We start from the raw sequence: 24,376 nt of genomic DNA, 5'->3' as shown, positions 1-24,376 counted from the left end.
GCATTGGTTCGTTCCAGTGAGACAGGGAGGTCATGGATGAGTACAGGTTCAGGGCATACTTGTGTGGAGTTCTGCATTGGTACGTTCCAGTGAGACAGGGAGGTTATGGAGGGGTACAGGTTCAGGGCAAATTTCTGTGCAGTTCTGCATTGGTACGTTCCAGTGAGACAAGGAGGTTATGGCCGGGTACAGGTTCAGGGCATATTTGTGTGGAGTTCTGCATTGGTACGTTCCAGTGAGACAGGGAGGTTATGGAGGGTACAGGTTCAGGGCATATTTGTGTGGAGTTCTGCATTGGTACGTTCCAGTGAGACATGGACTTTATGGAGGGATACAGGTTCAGGGCATATTTGTAAGGAGTTCTGCATTGGTACTTTCCAGTGAGACAGGGAGGTTATGGAGGGTACAGGTTCAGGGTATATTTGTGTGGAGTTCTGCATTGGTACGTTCCAGTGAGACACGGTGGTTATGGAGGGGTACAGGTTCAGGGCATATTTGTGCGGAGTTCTGCATTGGTACGTTCCAGTGAGACAGGGAGGTTATGGAGGGTACAGGTTCATGGCATATTTGTGTGGAGTTCTGCATTGGTACGTTCCAGTGAGACAGGGAGGTTATGGACGGATACAGGTTCAGGGCATATTTGTGTGTAGTTCTGCATTGGTACGTTCCAGTGAGACAGCGAGTTTATGGAGGGTTACAGGTTCAGGGCATATTTGTGTGGACTTCTGCATTGGTACGTTGCAGTGAGACAGGGAGGTTATGGGAGGGTACAAGTTCAGGGCATATTTGTGTGGAGTTCTGCGTTGGGATGACCCAGTGAGACTGCGATGTCATGGAGGGGTACAGGTTCAGGGCAAATTTGTGTGGAGTTCTGCATTGGTACGTTCCAGTGAGACAATGAGGTTATGGGCAGGTACAGGTTGAGGGCATATTTGTGTGGAGTTCTGTATTGGTACGTTCCAGTGCGACAGTGAGGTTATGGAGGGTACAGGTTCAGGGCATATTTGCGTGGAGTTCTGCATTGGTACGTTCCAGTGAGACAGGGAGGTTATGGAGGGTACATGTTCAGGGCATATTTTTGTGTAGTTCTGCATTGGTACGTTCCAGTGAGACAGGGCGGTTATGGAGGGTACTGGTTCATGTTATGTTTGTGTGGAGTTCTGCATTGGTACGTTCCAGTGAGACAGGGAGTTTATGGAGGTGTACAGGTTCAGGGCATATTTGTGTGGAGTTCTGCATTGGTACGTTCAACTGAGACAGCGTGGTTATGGAGGGTACAGGTTCAGGGCATATTTGTGTGGAGTTCTGCATTGGTACGTTCCAATGAGACAGGGATGTTATGGAGGGGTAGAGTTTCAGGGTATACTTTTGTGGAGTTCTGCGTTGGTACGTTGCAGTGTGACTGGGAGGTTATGGAGGGGTACAGGATCACGGCATATTTGTGTGGAGTTCTGCTTTGGTACGTTCAAGTGAGACAGGGAGGTTATGGAGGGTACAGGTTCAGGGCATATTTGTGTGGAGTTCTGCATTGGTACGTTCCAGTGAGACAGGGATGTTATGGAGGGGTACAGGTTCAGGGTATACTTGTGTGGAGTTCTGCATTGGTACGTTCCAGTGAGACAGGGAGGTTATGAAGGGTACAGGTTCAGGGCATATTTGTGTGGAGTTCTGCATTGGTACGTTCCAGTCAGACAGGGAGGTTATGGAGCGGTACAGGTTCAGGGCATATTTTTGTGGAGTTCTGCATTGGTACGTTCCAGTGAGACAGAGAGGTTATGCACGGTACAGGTTCAGGTCATATTTGAGTGGAGTTCGGCATTGGTGCGTTCCAGTGAGACAAGGATGTTATGGAGGGGTACAGGTTCAGGGCATATTTGTGTGGAGTTCTGCATTGGTACGTTCCAAAGAGACAGGGAGGTCATTGAGGAGTACAGGATCAGGGCATATTTGTGTGGAGTTCTGCATTGGTACGTTCCAGTGAGGCAGGGAGGTTATGGAGGGGTGCAGGTTCAGGGCAAATTTGTGTGGAGTTCTGCATTGGTAGGTTCCAGTGAGACAAGGAGGTTATGGGCGGGTACAGGTTCAGGGCATATTTGTGCGGAGTTCTGCATTGGTACGTTCCAGTGAGACAGGGAAGTCATGGAGGGTACATGTTCAGGGCATATTTGTGCGGAGTTCTGCATTGGTACGTTCCAGTGAGACAGGGACGTTATGGAGGGATACAGGTTCAGGGCATATTTGTGTGGAGTTCTGCATTGGTACGTTCCAGTGAGACAGGGAGGTTATGGAGGGTACATGTTCAGTGCATATTTGTGCGGAGTTCTGCATTGGTACGTTCCAGTGAGACAGGGAGGTCATGGATGAGTACAGGTTCAGGGCATACTTGTGTGGAGTTCTGCATTGGTACGTTCCAGTGAGACAGGGAGGTTATGGAGGGGTACAGGTTCAGGGCAAATTTCTGTGCAGTTCTGCATTGGTACGTTCCAGTGAGACAAGGAGGTTATGGCCGGGTACAGGTTCAGGGCATACTTGTGTGGTGTTCTGCATTGGTACGTTCCAGTGAGACAGGGAGGTTATGGAGGGGTACAGGTTCAGGGCAAATTTCTGTGCAGTTCTGCATTGGTACGTTCCAGTGAGACAAGGAGGTTATGGCCGGGTACAGGTTCAGGGCATATTTGTGTGGAGTTCTGCATTGGTACGTTCCAGTGAGACAGGGAGGTTATGGAGGGTACAGGTTCAGGGCATATTTGTGTGGAGTTCTGCATTGGTACGTTCCAGTGAGACATGGACTTTATGGAGGGATACAGGTTCAGGGCATATTTGTAAGGAGTTCTGCATTGGTACTTTCCAGTGAGACAGGGAGGTTATGGAGGGTACAGGTTCAGGGTATATTTGTGTGGAGTTCTGCATTGGTACGTTCCAGTGAGACACGGTGGTTATGGAGGGGTACAGGTTCAGGGCATATTTGTGCGGAGTTCTGCATTGGTACGTTCCAGTGAGACAGGGAGGTTATGGAGGGTACAGGTTCATGGCATATTTGTGTGGAGTTCTGCATTGGTACGTTCCAGTGAGACAGGGAGGTTATGGACGGATACAGGTTCAGGGCATATTTGTGTGTAGTTCTGCATTGGTACGTTCCAGTGAGACAGCGAGTTTATGGAGGGTTACAGGTTCAGGGCATATTTGTGTGGACTTCTGCATTGGTACGTTGCAGTGTGACAGGGAGGTTATGGGAGGGTACAAGTTCAGGGCATATTTGTGTGGAGTTCTGCGTTGGGATGACCCAGTGAGACTGCGATGTCATGGAGGGGTACAGGTTCAGGGCAAATTTGTGTGGAGTTCTGCACTGGTACGTTCCAGTGAGACAATGAGGTTATGGGCAGGTACAGGTTGAGGGCATATTTGTGTATAGTTCTGTATTGGTACGTTCCAGTGCGACAGTGAGGTTATGGAGTGTACAGGTTCAGGGCATATTTGCGTGGAGTTCTGCATTGGTACGTTCCAGTGAGACAGGGAGGTTATGGAGGGTACATGTTCAGGGCATATTTTTGTGTAGTTCTGCATTGGTACGTTCCAGTGAGACAGGGCGGTTATGGAGGGTACTGGTTCATGTTATGTTTGTGTGGAGTTCTGCATTGGTACGTTCCAGTGAGACAGGGAGTTTATGGAGGTGTACAGGTTCAGGGCATATTTGTGTGGAGTTCTGCATTGGTACGTTCAACTGAGACAGCGTGGTTATGGAGGGTACAGGTTCAGGGCATATTTGTGTGGAGTTCTGCATTGGTACGTTCCAATGAGACAGGGATGTTATGGAGGGGTAGAGTTTCAGGGTATACTTTTGTGGAGTTCTGCGTTGGTACGTTGCAGTGTGACTGGGAGGTTATGGAGGGGTACAGGATCAGGGCATATTTGTGTGGAGTTCTGCTTTGGTACGTTCAAGTGAGACAGGGAGGTTATGGAGGGTATAGGTTCAGGGCATATTTGTGTGGAGTTCTGCATTGGTACGTTCCAGTGAGACAGGGATGTTATGGAGGGGTACAGGTTCAGGGTATACTTGTGTGGAGTTCTGCATTGGTACGTTCCAGTGAGACAGGGAGGTTATGAAGGGTACAGGTTCAGGGCATATTTGTGTGGAGTTCTGCATTGGTACGTTCCAGTGAGACAGAGAGGTTATGCACGGTACAGGTTCAGTTCATATTTGAGTGGAGTTCGGCATTGGTGCGTTCCAGTGAGACAAGGATGTTATGGAGGGGTACAGGTTCAGGGCATATTTGTGTGGAGTTCTGCATTGGTACGTTCCAAAGAGACAGGGAGGTCATTGAGGAGTACAGGATCAGGGCATATTTGTGTGGAGTTCTGCATTGGTACGTTCCAGTGAGGCAGGGAGGTTATGGAGGGGTGCAGATTCAGGGCAAATTTGTGTGGAGTTCTGCATTGGTACGTTCCAGTGAGACAAGGAGGTTATGGGCGGGTACAGGTTCAGGGCATATTTGTGCTGAGTTCTGCATTGGTACGTTCCAGTGAGACAGGGAGGTCATGGAGGGATACAGCTTCAGGGAATATTTGTGCGGAGTTCTGCATTGGTACGTTCCGGTGAGACAGGGAGGTTATGGAGGGGTACAGGTTCAGGGCAAATTTGTGTGGAGTTCTGCCGTGGTACATTCCAGTGAGACAGGGAGGTTATGGACGGGTATAGTTTCAGGGCATATTTGTGTGGAATCCTGCAGTGGGACGTTCCAATGAGTCAGGGACGTTATGGACGTGTACAGGTTCAGGGCATATTTGTGTGGAGTTCTGCATTGGTACGTTCCAGTGAGACAGGGAGGTTATGGAGGGGTACAGGTCCAGGGCATATTTGTGTGGAGTTCTGCATTGGTCCGTTCCAATGAAACAGAGAGGTTATGCACGGTACAGTTTCTGGGTATATTTGAGTGGAGTTCGGCATTGGTGTGTTCCAGTGAGACAGGGATGTTATGGAGGGGTACAGGTTCAGGGCATATTTGTGTGGAGTTCAGCATTGGTACGTTCCAGTGAGACAGGGAGGTCATGGAGGAGTACAGGATCAGGGCATATTTGTGTGGAGTTCTGCATTGGTACGTTCCAGTGAGGCAGGGAGGTTATGGAGGGGTGCAGGTTCAGGGCAAATTTGTGTGGAGTTCTGCATTGGTAGGTTCCAGTGAGACAAGGAGGTTATGGGCGGGTACAGGTTCAGGGCATATTTGTGCGGAGTTCTGCATTGGTACGTTCCAGTGAGACAGGGAAGTCATGGAGGGTACATGTTCAGGGCATATTTGTGCGGAGTTCTGAATTGGTACGTTCCAGTGAGACAGGGACGTTATGGAGGGATACAGGTTCAGGGCATATTTGTGTGGAGTTCTGCATTGGTACGTTCCAGTGAGACAGGGAGGTTATGGAGGGTACATGTTCAGTGCATAATTGTGCGGAGTTCTGCATTGGTACGTTCCAGTGAAACAGGGAGGTTATGGAGGGTACATGTTCAGTGCATATTTGTGTGGAGTTCTGCATTGGTACATTCCAGTGAGACAGGGAGGTTATGGAGGGGTACAGGTTCAGGGCAAATTTCTGTGCAGTTCTGCATTGGTACGTTCCAGTGAGACAAGGAGGTTATGGCCGGGTACAGGTTCAGGGCATATTTGTGTGGAGTTCTGCATTGGTACGTTCCAGTGAGACAGGGAGGTTATGGAGGGTACAGGTTCAGGGCATATTTGTGTGGAGTTCTGCATTGGTACGTTCCAGTGAGACATGGACTTTATGGAGGGATACAGGTTCAGGGCATATTTGTAAGGAGTTCTGCATTGGTACTTTCCAGTGAGACAGGGAGGTTATGGAGGGTACAGGTTCAGGGTATATTTGTGTGGAGTTCTGCATTGGTACGTTCCAGTGAGACACGGTGGTTATGGAGGGGTACAGGTTCAGGGCATATTTGTGCGGAGTTCTGCATTGGTACGTTCCAGTGAGACAGGGAGGTTATGGAGGGTACAGGTTCAGGGCATATTTGTGTGGAGTTCTGCAGTGGGACGTTCCTGTGAGACAGGGAAGTTATGGAGGGGTACAGGTTCAGGGCAAATTTGTGTGGAGTTCTGCATTGGTACGTTCCAGTGAGACAATGAGGTTATGGGCAGGTACAGGTTGAGGGCATATTTGTGTGGAGTTCTGTATTGGTACGTTCCAGTGCGACAGTGAGGTTATGGAGGGTACAGGTTCAGGGCATATTTGCGTGGAGTTCTGCATTGGTACGTTCCAGTGAGACAGGGAGGTTATGGATGGTACATGTTCAGGGAATATTTTTGTGTAGTTCTGCATTGGTACGTTCCAGTGAGACAGGGCGGTTATGGAGGGTACTGGTTCATGTTATGTTTGTGTGGAGTTCTGCATTGGTACGTTCCAGTGAGACAGGGAGTTTATGGAGGTGTACAGGTTCAGGGCATATTTGTGTGGAGTTCTGCATTGGTACGTTCAACTGAGACAGCGTGGTTATGGAGGGTACAGGTTCAGGGCATATTTGTGTGGAGTTCTGCATTGCTACGTTCCAATGAGACAGGGATGTTATGGAGGGGTAGAGTTTCAGGGTATACTTTTGTGGAGTTCTGCGTTGGTACGTTGCAGTGTGACTGGGAGGTTTGGAGGGGTACAGGATCAGGGCATATTTGTGTGGAGTTCTGCTTTGGTACGTTCAAGTGAGACAGGGAGGTTATGGAGGGTACAGGTTCAGGGCATATTTGTGTGGAGTTCTGCATTGGTACGTTCCAGTGAGACAGGGATGTTATGGAGTGTTACAGGTTCAGGGTATACTTGTGTGGAGTTCTGCATTGGTACGTTCCAGTGAGACAGGGAGGTTATGAAGGGTACAGGTTCAGGGCATATTTGTGTGGAGTTCTGCATTGGTACGTTCCAGTCAGACAGGGAGGTTATGGAGCGGTACAGGTTCAGGGCATATTTGTGTGGAGTTCTGCTTTGGTACGTTCCCGTGAGACAGAGAGGTTATGCACGGTACAGGTTCAGGTCATATTTGTGTGGAGTTCTGCATTGGTACGTTCCAGTGAGACAGCGAGGTTATGGAGGGTACATGTTCAGTGCATATTTGTGCGTAGTTCTGCATTGGTTCGTTCCAGTGAGACAGGGAGGTCATGGATGAGTACAGGTTCAGGGCATACTTGTGTGGAGTTCTGCATTGGTACGTTCCAGTGAGACAGGGAGGTTATGGAGGGGTACAGGTTCAGGGCAAATTTCTGTGCAGTTCTGCATTGGTACGTTCCAGTGAGACAAGGAGGTTATGGCCGGGTACAGGTTCAGGGCATATTTGTGTGGAGTTCTGCATTGGTACGTTCCAGTGAGACAGGGAGGTTATGGAGGGTACAGGTTCAGGGCATATTTGTGTGGAGTTCTGCATTGGTACGTTCCAGTGAGACATGGACTTTATGGAGGGATACAGGTTCAGGGCATATTTGTAAGGAGTTCTGCATTGGTACTTTCCAGTGAGACAGGGAGGTTATGGAGGGTACAGGTTCAGGGTATATTTGTGTGGAGTTCTGCATTGGTACGTTCCAGTGAGACACGGTGGTTATGGAGGGGTACAGGTTCAGGGCATATTTGTGCGGAGTTCTGCATTGGTACGTTCCAGTGAGACAGGGAGGTTATGGAGGGTACAGGTTCATGGCATATTTGTGTGGAGTTCTGCATTGGTACGTTCCAGTGAGACAGGGAGGTTATGGACGGATACAGGTTCAGGGCATATTTGTGTGTAGTTCTGCATTGGTACGTTCCAGTGAGACAGCGAGTTTATGGAGGGTTACAGGTTCAGGGCATATTTGTGTGGACTTCTGCATTGGTACGTTGCAGTGAGACAGGGAGGTTATGGGAGGGTACAAGTTCAGGGCATATTTGTGTGGAGTTCTGCGTTGGGATGACCCAGTGAGACTGCGATGTCATGGAGGGGTACAGGTTCAGGGCAAATTTGTGTGGAGTTCTGCATTGGTACGTTCCAGTGAGACAATGAGGTTATGGGCAGGTACAGGTTGAGGGCATATTTGTGTGGAGTTCTGTATTGGTACGTTCCAGTGCGACAGTGAGGTTATGGAGGGTACAGGTTCAGGGCATATTTGCGTGGAGTTCTGCATTGGTACGTTCCAGTGAGACAGGGAGGTTATGGAGGGTACATGTTCAGGGCATATTTTTGTGTAGTTCTGCATTGGTACGTTCCAGTGAGACAGGGCGGTTATGGAGGGTACTGGTTCATGTTATGTTTGTGTGGAGTTCTGCATTGGTACGTTCCAGTGAGACAGGGAGTTTATGGAGGTGTACAGGTTCAGGGCATATTTGTGTGGAGTTCTGCATTGGTACGTTCAACTGAGACAGCGTGGTTATGGAGGGTACAGGTTCAGGGCATATTTGTGTGGAGTTCTGCATTGGTACGTTCCAATGAGACAGGGATGTTATGGAGGGGTAGAGTTTCAGGGTATACTTTTGTGGAGTTCTGCGTTGGTACGTTGCAGTGTGACTGGGAGGTTATGGAGGGGTACAGGATCACGGCATATTTGTGTGGAGTTCTGCTTTGGTACGTTCAAGTGAGACAGGGAGGTTATGGAGGGTACAGGTTCAGGGCATATTTGTGTGGAGTTCTGCATTGGTACGTTCCAGTCAGACAGGGAGGTTATGGAGCGGTACAGGTTCAGGGCATATTTGTGTGGAGTTCTGCTTTGGTACGTTCCCGTGAGACAGAGAGGTTATGCACGGTACAGGTTCAGGTCATATTTGTGTGGAGTTCTGCATTGGTACGTTCCAGTGAGACAGCGAGGTTATGGAGGGTACATGTTCAGTGCATATTTGTGCGTAGTTCTGCATTGGTTCGTTCCAGTGAGACAGGGAGGTCATGGATGAGTACAGGTTCAGGGCATACTTGTGTGGAGTTCTGCATTGGTACGTTCCAGTGAGACAGGGAGGTTATGGAGGGGTACAGGTTCAGGGCAAATTTCTGTGCAGTTCTGCATTGGTACGTTCCAGTGAGACAAGGAGGTTATGGCCGGGTACAGGTTCAGGGCATATTTGTGTGGAGTTCTGCATTGGTACGTTCCAGTGAGACAGGGAGGTTATGGAGGGTACAGGTTCAGGGCATATTTGTGTGGAGTTCTGCATTGGTACGTTCCAGTGAGACATGGACTTTATGGAGGGATACAGGTTCAGGGCATATTTGTAAGGAGTTCTGCATTGGTACTTTCCAGTGAGACAGGGAGGTTATGGAGGGTACAGGTTCAGGGTATATTTGTGTGGAGTTCTGCATTGGTACGTTCCAGTCAGACAGGGAGGTTATGGAGCGGTACAGGTTCAGGGCATATTTGTGTGGGGTTCTGCATTGGTACGTTCCAGTGAGACAGAGAGGTTATGCACGGTACAGGTTCAGGTCATATTTGAGTGGAGTTCGGCATTGGTGCGTTCCAGTGAGACAAGGAAGTTATGGAGGGGTACAGGTTCAGGGCATATTTGTGTGGAGTTCTGCATTGGTACGTTCCAAAGAGACAGGGAGGTCATTGAGGAGTACAGGATCAGGGCATATTTGTGTGGAGTTCTGCATTGGTACGTTCCAGTGAGGCAGGGACGTTATGGAGGGGTGCAGGTTCAGGGCAAATTTGTGTGGAGTTCTGCATTGGTACGTTCCAGTGAGACAAGGAGGTTATGGGCGGGTACAGGTTCAGGGCATATTTGTGCGGAGTTCTGCATTGGTACTTTCCAGTGAGACAGGGAGGTCATGGAGGGATACAGCTTCAGGGAATATTTGTGCGGAGTTCTGCATTGGTACGTTCCGGTGAGACAGGGAGGTCATGGAGGAGTACAGGTTCAGGGCATATTTGTGTGGAGTTCTGCTTTTGCACGTTCCAGTGAGACAATGAGGTTATGGGCAGGTACAGGTTGAGGGCATATTTGTGTGGAGTTCTGTATTGGTACGTTCCAGTGCGACAGTGAGGTTATGGAGGGTACAGGTTCAGGGCATATTTGCGTGGAGTTCTGCATTGGTACGTTCCAGTGAGACAGGGAGGTTATGGATGGTACATGTTCAGGGAATATTTTTGTGTAGTTCTGCATTGGTACGTTCCAGTGAGACAGGGCGGTTATGGAGGGTACTGGTTCATGTTATGTTTGTGTGGAGTTCTGCATTGGTACGTTCCAGTGAGACAGGGAGTTTATGGAGGTGTACAGGTTCAGGGCATATTTGTGTGGAGTTCTGCATTGGTACGTTCAACTGAGACAGCGTGGTTATGGAGGGTACAGGTTCAGGGCATATTTGTGTGGAGTTCTGCATTGCTACGTTCCAATGAGACAGGGATGTTATGGAGGGGTAGAGTTTCAGGGTATACTTTTGTGGAGTTCTGCGTTGGTACGTTGCAGTGTGACTGGGAGGTTTGGAGGGGTACAGGATCAGGGCATATTTGTGTGGAGTTCTGCTTTGGTACGTTCAAGTGAGACAGGGAGGTTATGGAGGGTACAGGTTCAGGGCATATTTGTGTGGAGTTCTGCATTGGTACGTTCCAGTGAGACAGGGATGTTATGGAGTGTTACAGGTTCAGGGTATACTTGTGTGGAGTTCTGCATTGGTACGTTCCAGTGAGACAGGGAGGTTATGAAGGGTACAGGTTCAGGGCATATTTGTGTGGAGTTCTGCATTGGTACGTTCCAGTCAGACAGGGAGGTTATGGAGCGGTACAGGTTCAGGGCATATTTGTGTGGAGTTCTGCTTTGGTACGTTCCCGTGAGACAGAGAGGTTATGCACGGTACAGGTTCAGGTCATATTTGTGTGGAGTTCTGCATTGGTACGTTCCAGTGAGACAGCGAGGTTATGGAGGGTACATGTTCAGTGCATATTTGTGCGTAGTTCTGCATTGGTTCGTTCCAGTGAGACAGGGAGGTCATGGATGAGTACAGGTTCAGGGCATACTTGTGTGGAGTTCTGCATTGGTACGTTCCAGTGAGACAGGGAGGTTATGGAGGGGTACAGGTTCAGGGCAAATTTCTGTGCAGTTCTGCATTGGTACGTTCCAGTGAGACAAGGAGGTTATGGCCGGGTACAGGTTCAGGGCATATTTGTGTGGAGTTCTGCATTGGTACGTTCCAGTGAGACAGGGAGGTTATGGAGGGTACAGGTTCAGGGCATATTTGTGTGGAGTTCTGCATTGGTACGTTCCAGTGAGACATGGACTTTATGGAGGGATACAGGTTCAGGGCATATTTGTAAGGAGTTCTGCATTGGTACTTTCCAGTGAGACAGGGAGGTTATGGAGGGTACAGGTTCAGGGTATATTTGTGTGGAGTTCTGCATTGGTACGTTCCAGTGAGACACGGTGGTTATGGAGGGGTACAGGTTCAGGGCATATTTGTGCGGAGTTCTGCATTGGTACGTTCCAGTGAGACAGGGAGGTTATGGAGGGTACAGGTTCATGGCATATTTGTGTGGAGTTCTGCATTGGTACGTTCCAGTGAGACAGGGAGGTTATGGACGGATACAGGTTCAGGGCATATTTGTGTGTAGTTCTGCATTGGTACGTTCCAGTGAGACAGCGAGTTTATGGAGGGTTACAGGTTCAGGGCATATTTGTGTGGACTTCTGCATTGGTACGTTGCAGTGAGACAGGGAGGTTATGGGAGGGTACAAGTTCAGGGCATATTTGTGTGGAGTTCTGCGTTGGGATGACCCAGTGAGACTGCGATGTCATGGAGGGGTACAGGTTCAGGGCAAATTTGTGTGGAGTTCTGCATTGGTACGTTCCAGTGAGACAATGAGGTTATGGGCAGGTACAGGTTGAGGGCATATTTGTGTGGAGTTCTGTATTGGTACGTTCCAGTGCGACAGTGAGGTTATGGAGGGTACAGGTTCAGGGCATATTTGCGTGGAGTTCTGCATTGGTACGTTCCAGTGAGACAGGGAGGTTATGGAGGGTACATGTTCAGGGCATATTTTTGTGTAGTTCTGCATTGGTACGTTCCAGTGAGACAGGGCGGTTATGGAGGGTACTGGTTCATGTTATGTTTGTGTGGAGTTCTGCATTGGTACGTTCCAGTGAGACAGGGAGTTTATGGAGGTGTACAGGTTCAGGGCATATTTGTGTGGAGTTCTGCATTGGTACGTTCAACTGAGACAGCGTGGTTATGGAGGGTACAGGTTCAGGGCATATTTGTGTGGAGTTCTGCATTGGTACGTTCCAATGAGACAGGGATGTTATGGAGGGGTAGAGTTTCAGGGTATACTTTTGTGGAGTTCTGCGTTGGTACGTTGCAGTGTGACTGGGAGGTTATGGAGGGGTACAGGATCACGGCATATTTGTGTGGAGTTCTGCTTTGGTACGTTCAAGTGAGACAGGGAGGTTATGGAGGGTACAGGTTCAGGGCATATTTGTGTGGAGTTCTGCATTGGTACGTTCCAGTCAGACAGGGAGGTTATGGAGCGGTACAGGTTCAGGGCATATTTGTGTGGAGTTCTGCTTTGGTACGTTCCCGTGAGACAGAGAGGTTATGCACGGTACAGGTTCAGGTCATATTTGTGTGGAGTTCTGCATTGGTACGTTCCAGTGAGACAGCGAGGTTATGGAGGGTACATGTTCAGTGCATATTTGTGCGTAGTTCTGCATTGGTTCGTTCCAGTGAGACAGGGAGGTCATGGATGAGTACAGGTTCAGGGCATACTTGTGTGGAGTTCTGCATTGGTACGTTCCAGTGAGACAGGGAGGTTATGGAGGGGTACAGGTTCAGGGCAAATTTCTGTGCAGTTCTGCATTGGTACGTTCCAGTGAGACAAGGAGGTTATGGCCGGGTACAGGTTCAGGGCATATTTGTGTGGAGTTCTGCATTGGTACGTTCCAGTGAGACAGGGAGGTTATGGAGGGTACAGGTTCAGGGCATATTTGTGTGGAGTTCTGCATTGGTACGTTCCAGTGAGACATGGACTTTATGGAGGGATACAGGTTCAGGGCATATTTGTAAGGAGTTCTGCATTGGTACTTTCCAGTGAGACAGGGAGGTTATGGAGGGTACAGGTTCAGGGTATATTTGTGTGGAGTTCTGCATTGGTACGTTCCAGTGAGACACGGTGGTTATGGAGGGGTACAGGTTCAGGGCATATTTGTGCGGAGTTCTGCATTGGTACGTTCCAGTGAGACAGGGAGGTTATGGAGGGTACAGGTTCATGGCATATTTGTGTGGAGTTCTGCATTGGTACGTTCCAGTGAGACAGGGAGGTTATGGACGGATACAGGTTCAGGGCATATTTGTGTGTAGTTCTGCATTGGTACGTTCCAGTGAGACAGCGAGTTTATGGAGGGTTACAGGTTCAGGGCATATTTGTGTGGACTTCTGCATTGGTACGTTGCAGTGAGACAGGGAGGTTATGGGAGGGTACAAGTTCAGGGCATATTTGTGTGGAGTTCTGCGTTGGGATGACCCAGTGAGACTGCGATGTCATGGAGGGGTACAGGTTCAGGGCAAATTTGTGTGGAGTTCTGCACTGGTACGTTCCAGTGAGACAATGAGGTTATGGGCAGGTACAGGTTGAGGGCATATTTGTGTGGAGTTCTGTATTGGTACGTTCCAGTGCGACAGTGAGGTTATGGAGGGTACAGGTTCAGGGCATATTTGCGTGGAGTTCTGCATTGGTACGTTCCAGTGAGACAGGGAGGTTATGGAGGGTACATGTTCAGGGCATATTTTTGTGTAGTTCTGCATTGGTACGTTCCAGTGAGACAGGGCGGTTATGGAGGGTACTGGTTCATGTTATGTTTGTGTGGAGTTCTGCATTGGTACGTTCCAGTGAGACAGGGAGTTTATGGAGGTGTACAGGTTCAGGGCATATTTGTGTGGAGTTCTGCATTGGTACGTTCAACTGAGACAGCGTGGTTATGGAGGGTACAGGTTCAGGGCATATTTGTGTGGAGTTCTGCATTGGTACGTTCCAATGAGACAGGGATGTTATGGAGGGGTAGAGTTTCAGGGTATACTTTTGTGGAGTTCTGCGTTGGTACGTTGCAGTGTGACTGGGAGGTTATGGAGGGGTACAGGATCACGGCATATTTGTGTGGAGTTCTGCTTTGGTACGTTCAAGTGAGACAGGGAGGTTATGGAGGGTACAGGTTCAGGGCATATTTGTGTGGAGTTCTGCATTGGTACGTTCCAGTGAGACAGGGATGTTATGGAGGGGTACAGGTTCAGGGTATACTTGTGTGGAGTTCTGCATTGGTACGTTCCAGTGAGACAGGGAGGTTATGAAGGGTACAGGTTCAGGGCATATTTGTGTGGAGTTCTGCATTGGTACGTTCCAGTCAGACAGGGAGGTTATGGAGCGGTACAGGTTCAGGGCATATTTTTGTGGAGTTCTGCATTGGTACGTTCCAGTGAGACAGAGAGGTTATGCACGGTACAGGTTCAGGTCATATTTGAGTGGAGTTCGGCATTGGTGCGTTCCAGTGAGACAAGGATGTTATGGAGGGGTACAGGTTCAGGGCATATTTGTGTGGAGTTCTGCATTGGTACGTTCCAAAGAGACAGGGAGGTCATTGAGGAGTACAGGATCAGGGCATATTTGTGTGGAGTTCTGCATTGGTACGTTCCAGTGAGGCAGGGAGGTTATGGAGGGGTGCAGGTTCAGGGCAAATTTGTGTGGAGTTCTGCATTGGTAGGTTCCAGTGAGACAAGGAGGTTATGGGCGGGTACAGGTTCAGGGCATATTTGTGCGGAGTTCTGCATTGGTACGTTCCAGTGAGACAGGGAAGTCATGGAGGGTACATGTTCAGGGCATATTTGTGCGGAGTTCTGCATTGGTACGTTCCAGTGAGACAGGGACGTTATGGAGGGATACAGGTTCAGGGCATATTTGTGTGGAGTTCTGCATTGGTACGTTCCAGTGAGACAGGGAGGTTATGGAGGGTACATGTTCAGTGCATATTTGTGCGGAGTTCTGCATTGGTACGTTCCAGTGAGACAGGGAGGTCATGGATGAGTACAGGTTCGGGGCATACTTGTGTGGAGTTCTGCATTGGTACGTTCCAGTGAGACAGGGAGGTTATGGAGGGGTACAGGTTCAGGGCAAATTTCTGTGCAGTTCTGCATTGGTACGTTCCAGTGAGACAAGGAGGTTATGGCCGGGTACAGGTTCAGGGCATATTTGTGTGGAGTTCTGCATTGGTACGTTCCAGTGAGACAGGGAGGTTATGGAGGGTACAGGTTCAGGGCATATTTGTGTGGAGTTCTGCATTGGTACGTTCCAGTGAGACATGGACTTTATGGAGGGATACAGGTTCAGGGCATATTTGTAAGGAGTTCTGCATTGGTACTTTCCAGTGAGACAGGGAGGTTATGGAGGGTACAGGTTCAGGGTATATTTGTGTGGAGTTCTGCATTGGTACGTTCCAGTGAGACACGGTGGTTATGGAGGGGTACAGGTTCAGGGCATATTTGTGCGGAGTTCTGCATTGGTACGTTCCAGTGAGACAGGGAGGTTATGGAGGGTACAGGTTCATGGCATATTTGTGTGGAGTTCTGCATTGGTACGTTCCTGTGAGACAGGGAGGTCATTGAGGAGTACAGGATCAGGGCATATTTCTGTGGAGTTCTGCATTGGTACGTTCCAGTGAGGCAGGGAGGTTATGGAGGGGTGCAGGTTCAGGGCAAATTTGTGTGGAGTTCTGCATTGGTACGTTCCAGTGAGACAAGGAGGTTATGGGCGGGTACAGGTTCAGGGCATATTTGTGCGGAGTTCTGCATTGGTACGTTCCAGTGAGACAGGGACGTTATGGAGGGATACAGGTTCAGGGCATATTTGTGCGGAGTTCTGCATTGGTACGTTCCAGTGAGACAGGGACGTTATGGAGGGATACAGGTTCAGGGCATATTTGTGTGGAGTTCTGCATTGGTACGTTCCAGTGAGACAGGGAGGTTATGGAGGGTACATGTTCAGTGCATATTTGTGCGGAGTTCTGCATTGGTACGTTCCAGTGAGACAGGGAGGTCATGGATGAGTACAGGTTCAGGGCATACTTGTGTGGAGTTCTGCATTGGTACGTTCCAGTGAGACAGGGAGGTTATGGAGGGGTACAGGTTCAGGGCAAATTTCTGTGCAGTTCTGCATTGGTACGTTCCAGTGAGACAAGGAGGTTATGGCCGGGTACAGGTTCAGGGCATATTAGTGTGGAGTTCTGCATTGGTACGTTCCAGTGAGACAGGGAGGTTATGGAGGGTACAGGTTCAGGGCATATTTGTGTGGAGTTCTGCATTGGTACGTTCCAGTGAGACATGGACTTTATGGAGGGATACAGGTTCAGGGCATATTTGTAAGGAGTTCTGCATTGGTACTTTCCAGTGAGACAGGGAGGTTATGGAGGGTACAGGTTCAGGGTATATTTGTGTGGAGTTCTGCATTGGTACGTTCCAGTGAGACACGGTGGTTATGGAGGGGTACAGGTTCAGGGCATATTTGTGCGGAGTTCTGCATTGGTACGTTCCAGTGAGACAGGGAGGTTATGGAGGGTACAGGTTCATGGCATATTTGTGTGGAGTTCTGCATTGGTACGTTCCAGTGAGACAGGGAGGTTATGGACGGATACAGGTTCAGGGCATATTTGTGTGTAGTTCTGCATTGGTACGTTCCAGTGAGACAGCGAGTTTATGGAGGGTACAGGTTCAGGGCATATTTGTGTGGAGTTCTGCATTGGTACGTTCCAGTGAGACAGGGATGTTATGGAGTGTTACAGGTTCAGGGTATACTTGTGTGGAGTTCTGCATTGGTACGTTCCAGTGAGACAGGGTGGTTATGAAGGGTACAGGTTCAGGGCATATTTGTGTGGAGTTCTGCATTGGTACGTTCCAGTGAGACAGAGAGGTTATGCACGGTACAGGTTCAGGTCATATTTGAGTGGAGTTCGGCATTGGTGCGTTCCAGTGAGACAAGGATGTTATGGAGGGGTACAGGTTCAGGGCATATTTGTGTGGAGTTCTGCATTGGTACGTTCCAAAGAGACAGGGAGGTCATTGAGGAGTACAGGATCAGGGCATATTTGTGTGGAGTTCTGCATTGGTACGTTCCAGTGAGGCAGGGAGGTTATGGAGGGGTGCAGGTTCAGGGCAAATTTGTGTGGAGTTCTGCATTGGTACGTTCCAGTGAGACAAGGAGGTTATGGAGGGGTACAGGTTCAGGGCAAATATCTGTGCAGTTCTGCATTGGTACCTTCCAGTGAGACAAGGAGGTTATGGCCGGGTACAGGTTCAGGGCATATTTGTGTGGAGTTCTGCATTGGTACGTTCCAGTGAGACAGGGAGGTTATGGAGGGTACAGGTTCAGGGCATATTTGTGTGGAGTTCTGCAGTGGTACGTTCCAGTGAGACATGGACTTTATGGAGGGATACAGGTTCAGGGCATATTTGTAAGGAGTTCTGCATTGGTACTTTCCAGTGAGACAGGAAGGTTATGGAGGGTACAGGTTCAGGGTATATTTGTGTGGAGTTCTGCATTGGTACGTTCCAGTGAGACACGGTGGTTATGGAGGGGTACAGGTTCAGGGCATATTTGTGCGGAGTTCTGCATTGGTACGTTCCAATGAGACAGGGATGTTATGGAGGGGTAGAGTTTCAGGGTATACTTTTGTGGAGTTCTGCGTTGGTACGTTGCAGTGTGACTGGGAGGTTATGGAGGGGTACAGGTTCAGGGTATACTTGTGTGGAGTTCTGCATTGGTACGTTCCAGTGAGACAGGGAGGTTATGAAGGGTACAGGTTCAGGGCATATTTGTGTGGAGTTCTGCATTGGTACGTTCCAGTGAGACAGGGAGGTTATGGAGGGTACATGTTCAGTGCATATTTGTGCGGAGTTCTGCATTGGTACGTTCCAGTGAGACAGGGAGGTCATGGATGAGTACAGGTTCAGGGCATACTTGTGTGGAGTTCTGCATTGGTACGTTCCAGTGAGACAGGGAGGTTATGGAGGGGTACAGGTTCAGGGCAAATTTCTGTGCAGTTCTGCATTGGTACGTTCCAGTGAGACAAGGAGGTTATGGCCGGGTACAGTTTCAGGGCATATTTGTGTGGAGTTCTGCATTGGTACGTTCCAGTGAGACAGGGAGGTTATGGAGGGTACAGGTTCAGGGCATATTTGTGTGGAGTTCTGCATTGGTACGTTCCAGTGAGACATGGACTTTATGGAGGGATACAGGTTCAGGGCATATTTGTAAGGAGTTCTGCATTGGTACTTTCCAGTGAGACAGGGAGGTTATGGAGGGTACAGGTTCAGGGTATATTTGTGTGGAGTTCTGCATTGGTACGTTCCAGTGAGACACGGTGGTTATGGAGGGGTACAGGTTCAGGGCATATTTGTGCGGAGTTCTGCATTGGTACGTTCCAGTGAGACAGGGAGGTTATGGAGGGTACAGGTTCATGGCATATTTGTGTGGAGTTCTGCATTGGTACGTTCCAGTGAGACAGGGAGGTTATGGACGGATACAGGTTCAGGGCATATTTGTGTGTAGTTCTGCATTGGTACGTTCCAGTGAGACAGCGAGTTTATGGAGGGTTACAGGTTCAGGGCATATTTGTGTGGACTTCTGCATTGGTACGTTGCAGTGTGACAGGGAGGTTATGGGAGGGTACAAGTTCAGGGCATATTTGTGTGGAGTTCTGCGTTGGGATGACCCAGTGAGACTGCGATGTCATGGAGGGGTACAGGTTCAGGGCAAATTTGTGTGGAGTTCTGCACTGGTACGTTCCAGTGAGACAATGAGGTTATGGGCAGGTACAGGTTGAGGGCATATTTGTGTGGAGTTCTGTATTGGTACGTTCCAGTGAGACAGGGAGTTTATGGAGGTGTACAGGTTCAGGGCATATTTGTGTGGAGTTCTGCATTGGTACGTTCCAAAGAGACAGGGAGGTCATTGAGGAGTACAGGATCAGGGCATATTTGTGTGGAGTTCTGCATTGGTACGTTCCAGTGAGGCAGGGAGGTTATGGAGGGGTGCAGGTTCAGGGCAAATTTGTGTGGAGTTCTGCATTGGTAGGTTCCAGTGAGACAAGGAGGTTATGGGCGGGTACAGGTTCAGGGCATATTTGTGCGGAGTTCTGCATTGGTACGTTCCAGTGAGACAGGGAAGTCATGGAGGGTACATGTTCAGGGCATATTTGTGCGGAGTTCTGCATTGGTACGTTCCAGTGAGACAGGGACGTTATGGAGGGATACAGGTTCAGGGCATATTTGTGTGGAGTTCTGCATTGGTACGTTCCAGTGAGACAGGGAGGTTATGGAGGGTACATGTTCAGTGCATATTTGTGCGGAGTTCTGCATTGGTACGTTCCAGTGAGACAGGGAGGTCATGGATGAGTACAGGTTCAGGGCATACTTGTGTGGAGTTCTGCATTGGTACGTTCCAGTGAGACAGGGAGGTTATGGAGGGGTACAGGTTCAGGGCAAATTTCTGTGCAGTTCTGCATTGGTACGTTCCAGTGAGACAAGGAGGTTATGGCCGGGTACAGGTTCAGGGCATATTTGTGTGGAGTTCTGCATTGGTACGTTCCAGTGAGACAGGGAGGTTATGGAGGGTACAGGTTCAGGGCATATTTGTGTGGAGTTCTGCATTGGTACGTTCCAGTGAGACATGGACTTTATGGAGGGATACAGGTTCAGGGCATATTTGTAAGGAGTTCTGCATTGGTACTTTCCAGTGAGACAGGGAGGTTATGGAGGGTACAGGTTCAGGGTATATTTGTGTGGAGTTCTGCATTGGTACGTTCCAGTGAGACACGGTGGTTATGGAGGGGTACAGGTTCAGGGCATATTTGTGCGGAGTTCTGCATTGGTACGTTCCAGTGAGACAGGGAGGTTATGGAGGGTACAGGTTCATGGCATATTTGTGTGGAGTTCTGCATTGGTACGTTCCTGTGAGACAGGGAGGTCATTGAGGAGTACAGGATCAGGGCATATTTCTGTGGAGTTCTGCATTGGTACGTTCCAGTGAGGCAGGGAGGTTATGGAGGGGTGCAGGTTCAGGGCAAATTTGTGTGGAGTTCTGCATTGGTACGTTCCAGTGAGACAAGGAGGTTATGGGCGGGTACAGGTTCAGGGCATATTTGTGCGGAGTTCTGCATTGGTACGTTCCAGTGAGACAGGGACGTTATGGAGGGATACAGGTTCAGGGCATATTTGTGCGGAGTTCTGCATTGGTACGTTCCAGTGAGACAGGGACGTTATGGAGGGATACAGGTTCAGGGCATATTTGTGTGGAGTTCTGCATTGGTACGTTCCAGTGAGACAGGGAGGTTATGGAGGGTACATGTTCAGTGCATATTTGTGCGGAGTTCTGCATTGGTACGTTCCAGTGAGACAGGGAGGTCATGGATGAGTACAGGTTCAGGGCATACTTGTGTGGAGTTCTGCATTGGTACGTTCCAGTGAGACAGGGAGGTTATGGAGGGGTACAGGTTCAGGGCAAATTTCTGTGCAGTTCTGCATTGGTACGTTCCAGTGAGACAAGGAGGTTATGGCCGGGTACAGGTTCAGGGCATATTTGTGTGGAGTTCTGCATTGGTACGTTCCAGTGAGACAGGGAGGTTATGGAGGGTACAGGTTCAGGGCATATTTGTGTGGAGTTCTGCATTGGTACGTTCCAGTGAGACATGGACTTTATGGAGGGATACAGGTTCAGGGCATATTTGTAAGGAGTTCTGCATTGGTACTTTCCAGTGAGACAGGGAGGTTATGGAGGGTACAGGTTCAGGGTATATTTGTGTGGAGTTCTGCATTGGTACGTTCCAGTGAGACACGGTGGTTATGGAGGGGTACAGGTTCAGGGCATATTTGTGCGGAGTTCTGCATTGCTACGTTCCAATGAGACAGGGATGTTATGGAGGGGTAGAGTTTCAGGGTATACTTTTGTGGAGTTCTGCGTTGGTACGTTGCAGTGTGACTGGGAGGTTATGGAGGGGTACAGGATCAGGGCATATTTGTGTGGAGTTCTGCTTTGGTACGTTCAAGTGAGACAGGGAGGTTATGGAGGGTACAGGTTCAGGGCATATTTGTGTGGAGTTCTGCATTGGTACGTTCCAGTGAGACAGGGATGTTATGGAGTGTTACAGGTTCAGGGTATACTTGTGTGGAGTTCTGCATTGGTACGTTCCAGTGAGACAGGGTGGTTATGAAGGGTACAGGTTCAGGGCATATTTGTGTGGAGTTCTGCATTGGTACGTTCCAGTGAGACAGAGAGGTTATGCACGGTACAGGTTCAGGTCATATTTGAGTGGAGTTCGGCATTGGTGCGTTCCAGTGAGACAAGGATGTTATGGAGGGGTACAGGTTCAGGGCATATTTGTGTGGAGTTCTGCATTGGTACGTTCCAAAGAGACAGGGAGGTCATTGAGGAGTACAGGATCAGGGCATATTTGTGTGGAGTTCTGCATTGGTACGTTCCAGTGAGGCAGGGAGGTTATGGAGGGGTGCAGGTTCAGGGCAAATTTGTGTGGAGTTCTGCATTGGTACGTTCCAGTGAGACAAGGAGGTTATGGAGGGGTACAGGTTCAGGGCAAATTTCTGTGCAGTTCTGCATTGGTACGTTCCAGTGAGACAAGGAGGTTATGGCCGGGTACAGGTTCAGGGCATATTTGTGTGGAGTTCTGCATTGGTACGTTCCAGTGAGACAGGGAGGTTATGGAGGGTACAGGTTCAGGGCATATTTGTGTGGAGTTCTGCAGTGGTACGTTCCAGTGAGACATGGACTTTATGGAGGGATACAGGTTCAGGGCATATTTGTAAGGAGTTCTGCATTGGTACTTTCCAGTGAGACAGGGAGGTTATGGAGGGTACAGGTTCAGGGTATATTTGTGTGGAGTTCTGCATTGGTACGTTCCAGTGAGACACGGTGGTTATGGAGGGGTACAGGTTCAGGGCATATTTGTGCGGAGTTCTGCATTGGTACGTTCCAATGAGACAGGGATGTTATGGAGGGGTAGAGTTTCAGGGTATACTTTTGTGGAGTTCTGCGTTGGTACGTTGCAGTGTGACTGGGAGGTTATGGAGGGGTACAGGTTCAGGGTATACTTGTGTGGAGTTCTGCATTGGTACGTTCCAGTGAGACAGGGAGGTTATGAAGGGTACAGGTTCAGGGCATATTTGTGTGGAGTTCTGCATTGGTACGTTCCAGTGAGACAGGGAGGTTATGGAGGGGTACAGGTTCAGGGCATATTTGTGTGGAGTTCTGCATTGGTACGTTCCAGTAAGACAGGGAGGTTATGGAGGGGTACAGGTTCAGGGTATACTTGTGTGGAGTTCTGCATTGGTACGTTCCAGTGAGACAGGGAGGTTATGGAGGGGTACAGGTTCAGGGCAAATTTCTGTGCAGTTCTGCATTGGTACGTTCCAGTGAGACAAGGAGGTTATGGCCAGGTACAGGTTCAGGGCATATTTGTGTGGAGTTCTGCATTGGTACGTTCCAGTGAGACAGGGAGGTTATGGAGGGTACAGGTTCAGGGCATATTTGTGTGGAGTTCTGCATTGGTACGTTCCAGTGAGACATGGACTTTATGGAGGGATACAGGTTCAGGGCATATTTGTAAGGAGTTCTGCATTGGTACTTTCCAGTGAGACAGGGAGGTTATGGAGGGTACAGGTTCAGGGTATATTTGTGTGGAGTTCTGCATTGGTACGTTCCAGTGAGACACGGTGGTTATGGAGGGGTACAGGTTCAGGGCATATTTGTGCGGAGTTCTGCATTGGTACGTTCCAGTGAGACAGGGAGGTTATGGAGGGTACAGGTTCATGGCATATTTGTGTGGAGTTCTGCATTGGTACGTTCCAGTGAGACAGGGAGGTTATGGACGGATACAGGTTCAGGGCATATTTGTGTGTAGTTCTGCATTGGTACGTTCCAGTGAGACAATGAGGTTATGGGCAGGTACAGGTTGAGGGCATATTTGTGTGGAGTTCTGCATTGGTACGTTCCAGTGAGACATGGACTTTATGGAGGGATACAGGTTCAGGGCATATTTGTAAGGAGTTCTGCATTGGTACTTTCCAGTGAGACAGGGAGGTTATGGAGGGTACAGGTTCAGGGTATATTTGTGTGGAGTTCTGCATTGGTACGTTCCAGTGAGACACGGTGGTTATGGAGGGTTACAGGTTCAGGGCATATTTGTGTGGACTTCTGCATTGGTACGTTGCAGTGTGACAGGGAGGTTATGGGAGGGTACAAGTTCAGGGCATATTTGTGTGGAGTTCTGCGTTGGGATGACCCAGTGAGACTGCGATGTCATGGAGGGGTACAGGTTCAGGGCAAATTTGTGTGGAGTTCTGCACTGGTACGTTCCAGTGAGACAATGAGGTTATGGGCAGGTACAGGTTGAGGGCATATTTGTGTGGAGTTCTGTATTGGTACGTTCCAGTGCGACAGTGAGGTTATGGAGGGTACAGGTTCAGGGCATATTTGCGTGGAGTTCTGCATTGGTACGTTCCAGTGAGACAGGGAGGTTATGGAGGGTACATGTTCAGGGCATATTTTTGTGTAGTTCTGCATTGGTACGTTCCAGTGAGACAGGGCGGTTATGGAGGGTACTGGTTCATGTTATGTTTGTGTGGAGTTCTGCATTGGTACGTTCCAGTGAGACAGGGAGTTTATGGAGGTGTACAGGTTCAGGGCATATTTGTGTGGAGTTCTGCATTGGTACGTTCAACTGAGACAGCGTGGTTATGGAGGGTACAGGTTCAGGGCATATTTGTGTGGAGTTCTGCATTGGTACGTTCCAATGAGACAGGGATGTTATGGAGGGGTAGAGTTTCAGGGTATACTTTTGTGGAGTTCTGCGTTGGTACGTTGCAGTGTGACTGGGAGGTTATGGAGGGGTACAGGATCAGGGCATATTTGTGTGGAGTTCTGCTTTGGTACGTTCAAGTGAGACAGGGAGGTTATGGAGGGTACAGGTTCAGGGCATAATTGTGTGGAGTTCTGCATTGGTACGTTCCAGTGAGACAGTGATGTTATGGAGGGGTACAGGTTCAGGGTATACTTGTGTGGAGTTCTGCATTGGTACGTTCCAGTGAGACAGGGAGGTTATGAACGGTACAGGTTCAGGGCATATTTGTGTGGAGTTCTGCATTGGTACGTTCCAGTGAGACAGAGAGGTTATGCACGGTACAGGTTCAGTTCATATTTGAGTGGAGTTCGGCATTGGTGCGTTCCAGTGAGACAAGGATGTTATGGAGGGGTACAGGTTCAGGGCATATTTGTGTGGAGTTCTGCATTGGTACGTTCCAAAGAGACAGGGAGGTCATTGAGGAGTACAGGATCAGGGCATATTTGTGTGGAGTTCTGCATTGGTACGTTCCAGTGAGGCAGGGAGGTTATGGAGGGGTGCA

This window comes from Hemitrygon akajei, unplaced genomic scaffold (genome assembly GCF_048418815.1).
Source record: "Hemitrygon akajei unplaced genomic scaffold, sHemAka1.3 Scf000143, whole genome shotgun sequence".
Lineage (NCBI taxonomy): Eukaryota > Metazoa > Chordata > Chondrichthyes > Myliobatiformes > Dasyatidae > Hemitrygon > Hemitrygon akajei.
Note: the sequence above shows the minus strand (reverse complement) of the source record.